The 11219-nt window shown below is 45.7% G+C and overlaps 2 long non-coding RNA genes across 3 annotated transcripts; both read right to left on the reverse strand.

Moving 5' to 3' along the window:
* Positions 1 to 306: 306 nt before the first annotated feature.
* On the reverse strand, positions 307 to 5773 carry LOC136566729 (uncharacterized). 2 transcript variants are annotated; one of them, XR_010785065.1, is made up of 3 exons: positions 5472 to 5773; positions 4896 to 5022; positions 307 to 3008 (listed from the first exon to the last, which is right to left on the reverse strand). It is a non-coding gene; the product is annotated as an uncharacterized lncRNA (long non-coding RNA). The 2 variants fall into 2 exon arrangements; XR_010785064.1 differs by lacking the exon at positions 5472 to 5773 and having other exon boundaries at positions 4896 to 5460.
* A 1821-nt stretch (positions 5774 to 7594) lies between these two features.
* On the reverse strand, positions 7595 to 11219 carry LOC136566771 (uncharacterized). Its single transcript, XR_010785071.1, has 4 exons — positions 11183 to 11219; positions 11061 to 11101; positions 9636 to 9729; positions 7595 to 8112 (listed from the first exon to the last, which is right to left on the reverse strand). It is a non-coding gene; the product is annotated as an uncharacterized lncRNA (long non-coding RNA).

The raw sequence follows: 11219 nt of genomic DNA on the forward strand, positions 1-11219 counted from the left end.
TTTTCCAGTTCTACTACACTACATTTCATTTTGCACTTCTGCTAGAACTGCATTTCAACAGCTTTCAAATATCCTCCTCAGTCCCAGCAGCCTGCTTCAAAGTGCTGTGTCTTTATTAGACCATTGATGGTCCTTCTGAAATGTGAGTCTCACTGGCTGCATCCAAACCTTGTGCTTGAAGAGCATTCCTAATTAAAGCAGATTGGGCCTTTGGGGAAGAAGGGGCTGCAAAGCATTTCCTACTCCAATTTCATTGTGAGGAAATACCCCTGAAGGATGATGCAGGGATTAGGATTGAGACAAAGATGAGTTTCGTGGGTCAATTTTACTTTGAGAGCTTGAGAAGCACAGGAAGCCCAAGTGATGATCCCAGAGGGTTGAACACAGAGATTTCACCCTCCCAGATATACAAGGGCCTTAACCTTAAAACCACTGCTCACAGCACACAAGCTGTCTCAATGCTGCATTAATGTTTTCTCCTCTTTGTGCATGTGTAGAATTGAAATCCCTCTTGGAGAGGAAGCTTATTCCAAGTAAATTCCTAAACAATCAGCTGAAAAAAACCCTGAAATGTTCTTTCACTTGATTTGCTACTCCCTGCCAAATGCATGCGCATGCCAGGTCTTAAGCCTGGTACTAGAGCTGAGCCTTGAAGGAGGTATTGTCTACGCAAGGCTTCTCCTTCAGTTTTGGGATCCAGTGCTGATTGCGACCACGTCTGGTGAGAGAAGTGATCATAAATACACCACGTTACTGCGTGGCTCGTGAAAAATGAAGAGCAGGTTTGGCCCAAGGCAGGTGTCGTGGTCAGATCCTGTCTGCTCTGCACGGAGTTTTTGGTCCAGTAATGATATCTGAAGGTTATCTGGCTGCACTGACCAAAGATGCTCTGCTAAGACACCTTCTCCTTCAATTCTTTCAGGTCCCATCAGCTTTCATAGCCTTTTATATTTTTAAATCCTTTGACATTTGAAACACTATTCCCCTGCAAGGCCTTCTCCTAAATCCCAGCTTCTCAGAAGGCCCAAGGGGACAGGGTTGGCCAAGGGTGGAGCTGTTCTGGATTTGTTGGTGGTGCCTTGTAGTGAACAGTGTGTTCAGAGCTGCTCTGCTGTTTCTGCCTATCACTTTGACAGGGAAGGAGTGTGCTGGGATATGATAAATCACTAAATTGTCACTTCTAAATGCTGCTTGCAATGAAAATATTGTGTATAAACCCTCCTAAGTGGTGTTAAATTTGTCTGCTATATTTCTTCCCTCCCACCCCACCACTGCTGCTCTAAGATCCCTTAGTAGCTCAGTCTTTCTTTGTGTTTTGTTTGACATTTATGCCCACTTTCCCCAAAGCTCTGGGGGTTCTTTTTAAAATATGATATTGATTTTTCTCTTGGTTTAAAAAAAACCCTGAAATATACACACACACACTAAAGAAGAAGGTCTCCATGGCTCTTTTGGTGCTCTTCCTTTACCACTCAGCCCTGAGTGGTGAAGGAAGAGCAACAGGAAGGGTGGTTTGTGGTGCTGGAGAAAGTCTCTGCAAGGCTTAAAGGAGTATCCCATTTCACCAGATGGCTTTTTTTTTTTTTTTTTTAATGGGTTATGGTGCTGGGAAGATCTGGAAAGAGTGCAAGTCCCTCATTCCAGTTTGGATGTCTTGTTTTAAGAAATGTGTTCTTTCAGTTCTTGGAGAGCATAGTTTTGGATTCATCCTCACATCCTCCAGTTTTGGTGGCTCTGTTGTTTTTTTATTTCCCTTTCTCTGCCCTTTTCCCTGCCCTCACTCCCCTGATGGCTGCAGGGGATGTGATTCAGGCACTCATCACTGCTTTGCAGCTTCTTTACAGAGCTAAAACTGACTGGGTCTCTCACCCTCCTCTCATAGCAGTGGTGCAGAGTGAGGCACATGGCAGGGCAGGGGTTTTATCTGTTGTTTTATCTTCTGGTTTGATGTTTAACACATGAGGCAGAAGAACCCCAAGCCCCTGCTCACCATGTCAGGCTAGGCTGCAGGGGAGCACATTGACAGCAACACAGTGGCTGTACTGCAACCACAATCAATCTGATAGGAAAAGGGTTTAAGGCTTCTAATAGTGCCATGCAGACTGAGCTGAGCCCAACCTGGGCCTAGCTTGATCCCTGATCTGTGTAAAGCCCTCTTCTGTGCTTTCCTGAGGCTGGGACAGCTGGAGAGGTTGCTCTCCATGAGCACAGGATGGCAGCTGTGGGCTGAAACTTGCTGAGCTACCTCCCCAATACGTGATGGGGTTGTGAGGGATTTAAAAGAAAAAACATTACAATGTCTTTGTCAGTCTTCCATGCTCACTTAAGCTGGCTGTTGGTGATTTGTAGTATTTTTTAAAATAAAAACCAAATGCTTTCCCTTTACAAGTAAATATGCTATGAAGAGGGCTTCAAAGGAAAGATGATAGGTTACTATCCAACTGTTGCTAAATTCATTGGTTGATGGTCCATATACTGCATTTTTTAATGTTACTGATACCTGACACAGACCATTCCCAAGCTGTTTGATAATTATTTATCAGCCATCTGCATCAGCATTACCTGCATGACCAGTCATAGCCAAAACGCAGGAAGGAGAGAAAGGGGTTAAGCTGTAGGCAGGAAAGGGAAGGCAGAAACCAAGCAGCAAACAATTGGCACCTGGGCTCCATTGAAGACTAAAAGTGGGAAAAAATGGCTTAATTGAAAAATCTGCCTATTGTGTGTGCAGACTCCAAGGGGAAACAAACAAACCCATTCAAAGGAAGGGAAAAAAAAGGCAAAGAATTAAAAAATCCTTGTGTTGTTATGCAGAATTGGGGGGTTTAACTCTTCCCAATCTCTTCCCAGTCTCAGGCAGAAATATTTTTATAACCAAACCATCTCCCTTTTTCAAGCATTTAGTTGGATTGAGTAATTTCTGAAGTCCTCCATCATCAGGACCAGTTTGGGTTTGGCAGCTCAAACACCTTGGCAAGGCCAGGACAAGTTCAGTGGATCTCCCTGTCCTGAAAGAGAGGAGAAAAGGGAAGTTAAGCTCACTGCAGAACCAAAGAGTCCTGCATTTCATCTTTTGGCTTGGATTGCTGACCATGGAGTTTTAGCCATAAAAAAGGGGGGGGTGGCACCAAATTGAATTAAAAACTGCCCTTTCCCAGTGTTTTTATTCCAGACATTCAAAGGAAGCTCGTTTTTCTTCTAGCATTCTTTCCCTAATTTTAGCAGAACCATTTTCATCCCAGACCCCACTCATCAGTTGTTCAATCCTTTGGCACTGGATCTGGACAAAGGAAGGGACACATCTGGGTCACAGGAAAGCACGGAGAGAAACCCTCCAAAACTGGACAGAAAAAAATGAAATGCAGGAAGACAGAGCCTGCAGACAGAGAAAAATGAAATGCAGGAAGACTTATACCTGCAGCTGGATGCTCTTTGCACTGGGCTTCCTTTAAAGAAATGGATTTGCTGCTACACACATCTCAGGCTCAGATGTGACCAGGAGAAGGTGGGCTGGAGATGAGGAGTCAGACAGGGAATAGCCAGGGAGATGCAGGGCCCAGGAACATCAAGGATGGAGAAGAGAAGGAACAGGGACTGTTCTCCTTGTTTAGATCCATCAGTGCTGGGAGCTTGGGAAGCACAGAGGGTACCAGAGGGATGCTGGGCAGGAGCAGGAGAACTCCAGGATAAGGGCAAGCTGCTCTCACTCCAGGGCTGGGCCAGGGAAGGAGGGGAATTGTTTCCCTCCCCTTTCCAGTGGGATGCAGGTGCCACCCCATGCAGAGGCAGGAAAACTGCCTTGCAATCAAGTACAAAACCTGCCTGGCAAGCCCAGGATGTCTGCCAGCAGCCATTTCTCCTGGATTTCCCGCTTACAGGCATTTTAAGCTTGCTTTGTCTCAAAAGCACCTTTTTTGCCAAGGGCATTCCCATTTCTTTTGGATCCTGAAGAGAGGTTTGGAAAGCTGACTTTGATGAGGGAACTGTTTCCTATTTTGATCCGTGTTAACTTGGAGTTTCCCTTGGCACCAAAATCAGGGGGTGAACCCAACCCTTGAAGGGCCATAAGATCCTAACTATCCAATCTCCAATCCCCAATCCCCTCAGCATTGGCTTGTAGAACCTTCTCAGAGTTAATTTAGCAAACTTAAGGGTTTGGCAAGTTCAGGATCAAAACAACCAAAAAAATTCGTGAAAAAGAAACTGAACTGAGGCTGGCTAAATACTGATGACTCATTACAACAATTCAGTGAAAAGGAAGAAAGATTGATCCTGTGAAAAACGCCAATCGCTTGTTTTTAAAATTTAAAAGTTTAACAGTAATTAAATGGTTATAAAAATAGTAATACAATTAGAGTAATAATAATTTGGACAAATTATATTAGGACAATATGAGACAATAGAGACAAAGAGTTACAGATGTCTGGGTACCTTTTTCTGGGCAGCATAAGCCCGAAAAAGGACCCCTGTTAACAAAGGATTAACCCTTAAAAATAACAGCCTGTTGCATATTCATACATCTCATACATGATGCATAAATTCCATTCAAATACAGGATTCTGTCTGGTCATCATCAACTTCTTCCTCTGAATCCTAACAGCGCCTTCGAGGCAGGAAGAAGTTCGTTTCTAATAAGAGAGCAATAAATTCTTTTTCTCTGAAAGATTTAGGTGTCCTGTGGCTGCTATCTCACTGCGAGTCCTTTCTTTAAAAAAAGTCTCCTACATAGCATCATTTCTATTTTAACATTTTGTTATAACCTAAAACTATATTTAACACACTACTTAAGAGAATTAATACAGCATTACTTTCTAACACAACATATATAATATTCATTTTAATATTTGCGAAAAGCCACTCACAAAATACGGATTTTTCACATTTTCAATACTCACCAAGCCACCTGGCCAGAGTTCTGTGCCCACCGAGGACAAGGCAACCAGCAGGGATCTTCCTCCCATTCTCCAGCACAGGGTTCTTCCCTCCACACGCAGGGAGCTGCAGCCACTCAGGGAACACCGACTTAGTCACAACAGGAGAGGCACAAGGATAATTTGGAACTCGTTGTGACCTCAATGCCGCCCAGACCCAGGAGAAAGCACTTTTCCGATCAGACGGAGCGGGGTATTTCCCGTACCGCCCTCTCTTCTCCCTACCCAAGGCGCATGAGCACACTGCCGCCATCATTGGAAGGGCAAGTGAGTGCCGTCCTGAGCCGCCATCTTGGATGTGGCGTAAAAGTGACCTTTTTTTGTCTCTCCTTTCCAGTTTTCACCCCCTGCACAGGCAGGAAAACTGCCTTGCGATCAAGTACAAAACCTGCCTGGCAAGCCCAAGATGCCAGCAGCCATTTCTCCTGGATTTCCTCTCCGCAATCTTTGGTACTGGCAGAAGCCACTCCCGGCCGAGCCGCCATCTTTGTTGTGGTACCCTTAAGCATCCCCCGCTCCTCACACAGGAGTTTCTCTTACCGGCTGCCTCAACCCGGTCCCGACGCCGATCCCGCGCTCTCAGCGCCATTTTCTGCTGCTTTTCCCGGCGGGAGAAAACGGTTGGCGGGGTTAGCGGCATCGGAGCCCCGCGAACCGCGGCAGGGAGCGGCGGCGACGCCTCTGCCGGAGTCCTGCCGCGGCCGCCATCTCGAGTGCGGCTGGAGCCCGACCCGGCTCATGCAGGGTCCTGGTACGCGGGCGCTTCGCCGTCTTGAAATGGCAGCTCTGTCCCCTCCGCGCCTCCGCCGCCCGCCGAAACCGGCCCCGCCGCTGTCGTTCTTCCCAGCCACGGCCCCGCACGGCGGCCGCTCAAGCCCGGTCACGCCCCTTTGCACTCCTAACTGTGCTTCACCGCTCCTCTCTGTGCACAGTACCGCTCTGTGCCCACAAGGTGGCAGCACCGCCCCCCTGCCCGGGCCGGGCCAGACGCGCTTGGGGGCAGGCAGGGAACGGAGGCCGGAGCTGCCGGAGAGCCTTTTGTATTTATTCCCTTCAGCCCCAGCAGCTGTTCCTACGGTTTAAGGGCACTTGATTGGTTCATTCCTAGGTAAAAACGTTAGAACATTGGTTTCAAAACGACTACGCATCTCTAGTCAGAGTTTCCTACATTCCTGTATACAATAGAATGGATAGATTCTTTCCAAATGTTTTAGAGATAAATTCCAATTCTTTGCCAATACCTATAAAAACGAAAAACTTGACAGGTTTTGGTGTTCTACACCCACCCCTCCGTGTGAATTTTCTGGCAGCTTTTGGTCCCTCTGGGAGAGGGTTACCCAGCATGACCCCCCCTCATTCCCCACTCACCTGCTCCTCCATCATAGCCTGGTGTGACGGTGTTCACAGGAGTCAGGATGAGGGAAGAGACGAGGATTTGACTCCATGTTTCAGAAGGCTTGATTTATTATTTTATGATATATATATTATTAAAACTATACTAAAAGAATAGAAGAAAGGATTTCATCAGAAGGCTAGCTAAGAACAGAAAAAGAAAGAATGATAACAAAGGCTTGTGTCTGGGACAGAGTCCTAGCCAGCTGGATGTGATTGGCCATGAATTAGAAACAACCACATGAGACCAATCACAGCTCCACCTGTTGCATTCCACAGCAGCAGATAATCATTGTTTACATTTTGTTCCTGAGGCCTTTCAGCCTCTCAGGAGAAAAAATGCTAAGGAAAGGATTTCTCAGAAAATATCACGGCTACAGCCTGGCTCTGCCTCCTAGGGACATTGCGGTGCCCCAAATGACATAAGAGCCCCCAAGTCTCCAGCCCCTCTCCCTCAGCCTTACTTCCTGACCCCCAAAGAAGGCACAGAAGGAATCAAACTGCCCTGGACAGCAGAGTGGTGCTTTATTCAAGCCCTTTCCACGAGTACATCGCCCCCAAAAGGGACTCTGCTGCAACAAGAATGGGGGGCAGCCCCCAGAAGTTCCTCCCCAGCCCTGCAGTCACAGGAGAGAGGCAGAAAGAGGCAGAAAGAGGGAGGGGCAGCAGAAAGGACACAGAAAGAAAAGTAAGAACGGGGTGCAGAATGAAGTTGAAAAAACAACCAAAACCAACAACAAAACCTGGGATGGGCAGCATAACAGAGAGGGATTAAAAAAGAACGGGGACAGGGAATGGCACACAAGGATCCAGTGGAGAAACAATGGCACACGGGAGCACTAGAGAGCCACCAAGAACATAAAAGGAATACAAGGAAGGCATAAACAAAAAAAACAAAACAAAACAAAACACAACCAACCAAAGAAAACCAGACTGGGATGGGCAGCATTACAGAGAGGGATTAAAAAAGAACAGGGACAGGGAATGGGTCACAAGCATCCAGTGAGAAAGAACGGCATGGAAATCACCACACAGAATAAAAGAGGAACAGGAGTGGGCCATAGAGAAGGACAGAGGAAAAGGCAGAGCGCCAGACACACAGTGTGCTCAGAATTAATGTGATGAGAGGCTAAGACATGTTTTGCACAGCACGATGAATGGTCTGATTTTCAGAAGACAATTGAGAACAGACAGAAAAACTGCCTCAATGGTACAGAGATTTCCTAAGAATTCTCCTGGAACAGGTAAAGAGAAACCACACAGACTATCAATGCAAGACTCTAAAACCAGCAAGAGATTTATTCTTGTGTATTAAATGTTAAAAATCACATGCATAATTATACAATATTTTAGTTAAAAAAATATTTCAAAAACCAACCCTGACAGTTTACCTGCAACTGCTATAAAATATCTATTTTATATATATACACATGATGAGTTTCTGTAATCAAAAAAATTAGACAAGGATGCAACCATGCAGGTAATGCTGAGTGAACTGATGCCCTGCATCAGACAGTCTTGTCAAACTCCTGCTGGCAGAACTGAGCTCACCTCAGTCCACAGACGCACTCATCTTGCACACTGATTCAAATGCAAGTGACAGCTGGGGAAACAAGGAGTGGAAGAAAATCGTATTTTGCACACTACAGCCAAGACCTGTGAAAGGCCGCAGTAGAATATGCTGCAAAAGAGCCCATGGTACAAGAAATGCAGGCTCATAGGCTGTCTCCTCAAGACATGCTGGTGGAATATTCTGCATAGCTGGCCACATGCACAGTGCCCCTGAGTCCTGTAAGCAACATCAGAAATGTCAGCACATGTTTCACCAGGCACTTAAACCTTAAGACACATTTTAGCTCCTAAGGAAGGCAGCCAACAAAGATGTTTGTAACATTTACCAAGGAACAAATATAGAAATGACAGGTTGCTCAGATCTAGTACCTTTTCCATTTTCATTCAAAGTCCCAGCCCCACCACCCACTTACCAGCCCCACAGTGATTTCAGCTCCTGCAACAGGTGCCATCACAGGCCCAGGCAATATTCTACCATCAACGCTGTTTTCAGGTACAAGGTTGCAACAGAGAAAAGAAGACTGAGACAGACAGAGAGAAAAGGAGGGTGGGAAAACTGAAGAAAGACAGGAGTTAGAGGGAAAAGAAAGTGGTTAGGATTAGAGTTAAAGTGAAAACTTAGGGGTAGAGTGAAAAAGGAAAAGACTAAGAGCAAAAAGACAAACCAAGGAAAAGGAGAACACAGGGAGAAAAAGAAGCAAGAAGAGTGAGGGTGGAAGTTATAAAGAAAAAGAAATAAGGTGCAAAGTATAGACAAAAGAGAAAAATAAATACAGAGTCAGACAAATAATGAAATGGACAAACAGAAAAAAGGAAGCAGATGGAAACAGAGGTACAGAAGCAGAGACACAGTGTCAGAAAGAGTGAAAAACAGAAACAAAGGGTTAGAGACAGATGGAAATTAAGTTAGAAATAGAAAAATAAAGTGAGGAGCAAAAGGAAGAAAGACAGTGGAAAGAACTGACAAAACCACACCAAAAAAAAGACAGGAGCCAGGGTGGGGGTAGGGAAGGGCAGGGGATATCTTTATTAGGGGTGATTCAACTTTATTAAATGAATGTTTTTGTTTACACTTCAGCAAAATACATGGAAACAGTGTATACAAATGCAAGTGCAGATACAATCCCTAAACGGTAAAAGTCTAATTTACATACAGAGCAATACAGGGAAATGCAGCGACTAATGCAAATGCAGAGCAATGCAGAGCTAAACACAAGATGATAACCTTTTTCTATTTTCATTACATGTTGATTTATTGTTACAGGAAACCCAAAACAACAAAAGCACACAGAGAACAACACTCATCTACCATTAACACCCCCTTCAGATTACACATGAACTCACCATCACTCTCATCACAACTGCTAAATTACACCCCAGCAATCATTGGTCCTCGGGAACGTGGTTCCCGAGAACCTCCAAAAAATCCTCCTGCCTGACGAAAACCCCGGTCCCTGGACGGTGCGCGCCCAAACTTTGGCGATGAACGTTGCCTCACAGACCGACCGGGACTGAGGAAAAAAATACCCAGCGGCGGGGGGGAACCGCAGCTGAGGGTTTTTTATTCTAAATTTAAAAATGAGTTGAAAAACCTGAAAGGTAAAAGTCACACACACAAGCTTAAATCCAGTCAGAATGCACTCAGATGTGCAGAGACAATCGGACACAGACAGACACAGTCACATGCTGTCACATACACTCACACATTCTTCCAACTTACACACTCACTGCAGCCCTTACTTGAGACGCTGAAGAACGCGCTTCAACAAATCTTCTGGCTGCCGCTCCTCGACGTCAAATGGTAGATTCTGGGGAAATCGGTAGCCTTGGGGACCTGTGAGATGACAGAAAGTGGTCAACGAGTGGCTGACAGCTAGGACTTGTCCCCCCTCTAGACCAATAAATTTTCTACCCAAAATCCCATAGAAGACAGATGAACAGTAAAATCTATATAACTGTTCTACCTAACTGTGATTACATGCCAGGGCAGAGCAGCTCCAGTCCTAAGTGATACAACATAAGTACATCCAATATAAGCCAACGCATACAGTGCAAGTGTATGTATAGTGTAAGTACACACAATGTGAGCCAACATAGGTACAGACAGTATAAGCCAGGACTTGAGATAACTCTCTGGAAGATTAACTCTTGAGCTGTATACCCTTTGAGAAGATGGAACCTACAGAACTACTGCAGTCACCTGAGGAGGGAGTAAGACACTCCCTCTAGAAGTCCAAGAGAATGGCATGGAAAAAAGACACTAACAAAGCAGGTGGTGAGAAGAAAGATGGATGAGAACACCTTGTGTAATCCTTCCTGTCTCAAAGAGTAAAAATGTAAAGATGCCAGAATAAGCAATATCTGGGAAGGAATGTAAGTAAAATACAGCCTATATGGCACAGAATACTGCTGATAAAGCATCAAGACGTAACAAAAGCCTACTACACGGAAGACAATGGACACAGACTACATACCACAGACAACATAACAGACACAGATGACATAACAGATACAATTGGAAACTGCCCAGCACTTTCACCTTATGGACCCAAGATTCCTACTGCAAGATGAGCCAGAGGCCGATGATGTAAAAGGAAAGAAAGCCCTATGATGATAGCACATGATGATGAAATGTAACTCACTAAAAGAGGTTAGTAGCAAAGCAGTTAAGAGAATGCTCAAGAGGCTGAGTAAACCTAGAGAAAGAAGCAGACTGCCAGGTGACCGTGGCTATAGCTCCGGACGTGAAGGCGAGCTCCTCGGGGGAAAGATCCGTGACGATGTTGAGTCGAGGAAGGCTGATGACGCAAAGTTCACGAGAATCCTGAGATGGGTCAGAACTGCCCTGCCCGGCAAAGGCTCCGGTCAGGCTGAGGAGAAACCCTCTCCCTTTACTTCCAGAGAGCCTGTCCCGCTACAGACCTCTCCACTAAGCTGACATCAAATTGCCTCCTGTGAGAGTAAAGGTTTTTCCCCTTCTCCCAACCAGTGGCCCCCACACTGTCGCTTGGACATTGGGATGTTCTCCACGTGTGCTTCGGTGCTGTCATTTCCAAGCTTTGGCTAAGAGCTTCCTCAGGGTACTTAAGACAAAACAGAAAACCTGACTATTGCCCTCAACAACAGTAATCCCCGGGACTCCTCTGCACCACTGCCCCGGCTCACCTCAAATCTCAATTTGACTCCAGAGAGTGCCCAGGAGATACCTGCAAAAAGAAAAGGTACACGCTTAGCATGCTGCTGTGTAACGCTCACCTATGGGTCAGCCTGCCTAAACAACTACTCACCTGCCCTCCCTCTGTTCCTGGGCATGCCTAGAGCAGC

The sequence above is a fragment of the Molothrus aeneus genome, chromosome 26 (genome assembly GCF_037042795.1).
Source record: "Molothrus aeneus isolate 106 chromosome 26, BPBGC_Maene_1.0, whole genome shotgun sequence".
Taxonomy (NCBI): Eukaryota; Metazoa; Chordata; class Aves; order Passeriformes; family Icteridae; genus Molothrus; species Molothrus aeneus.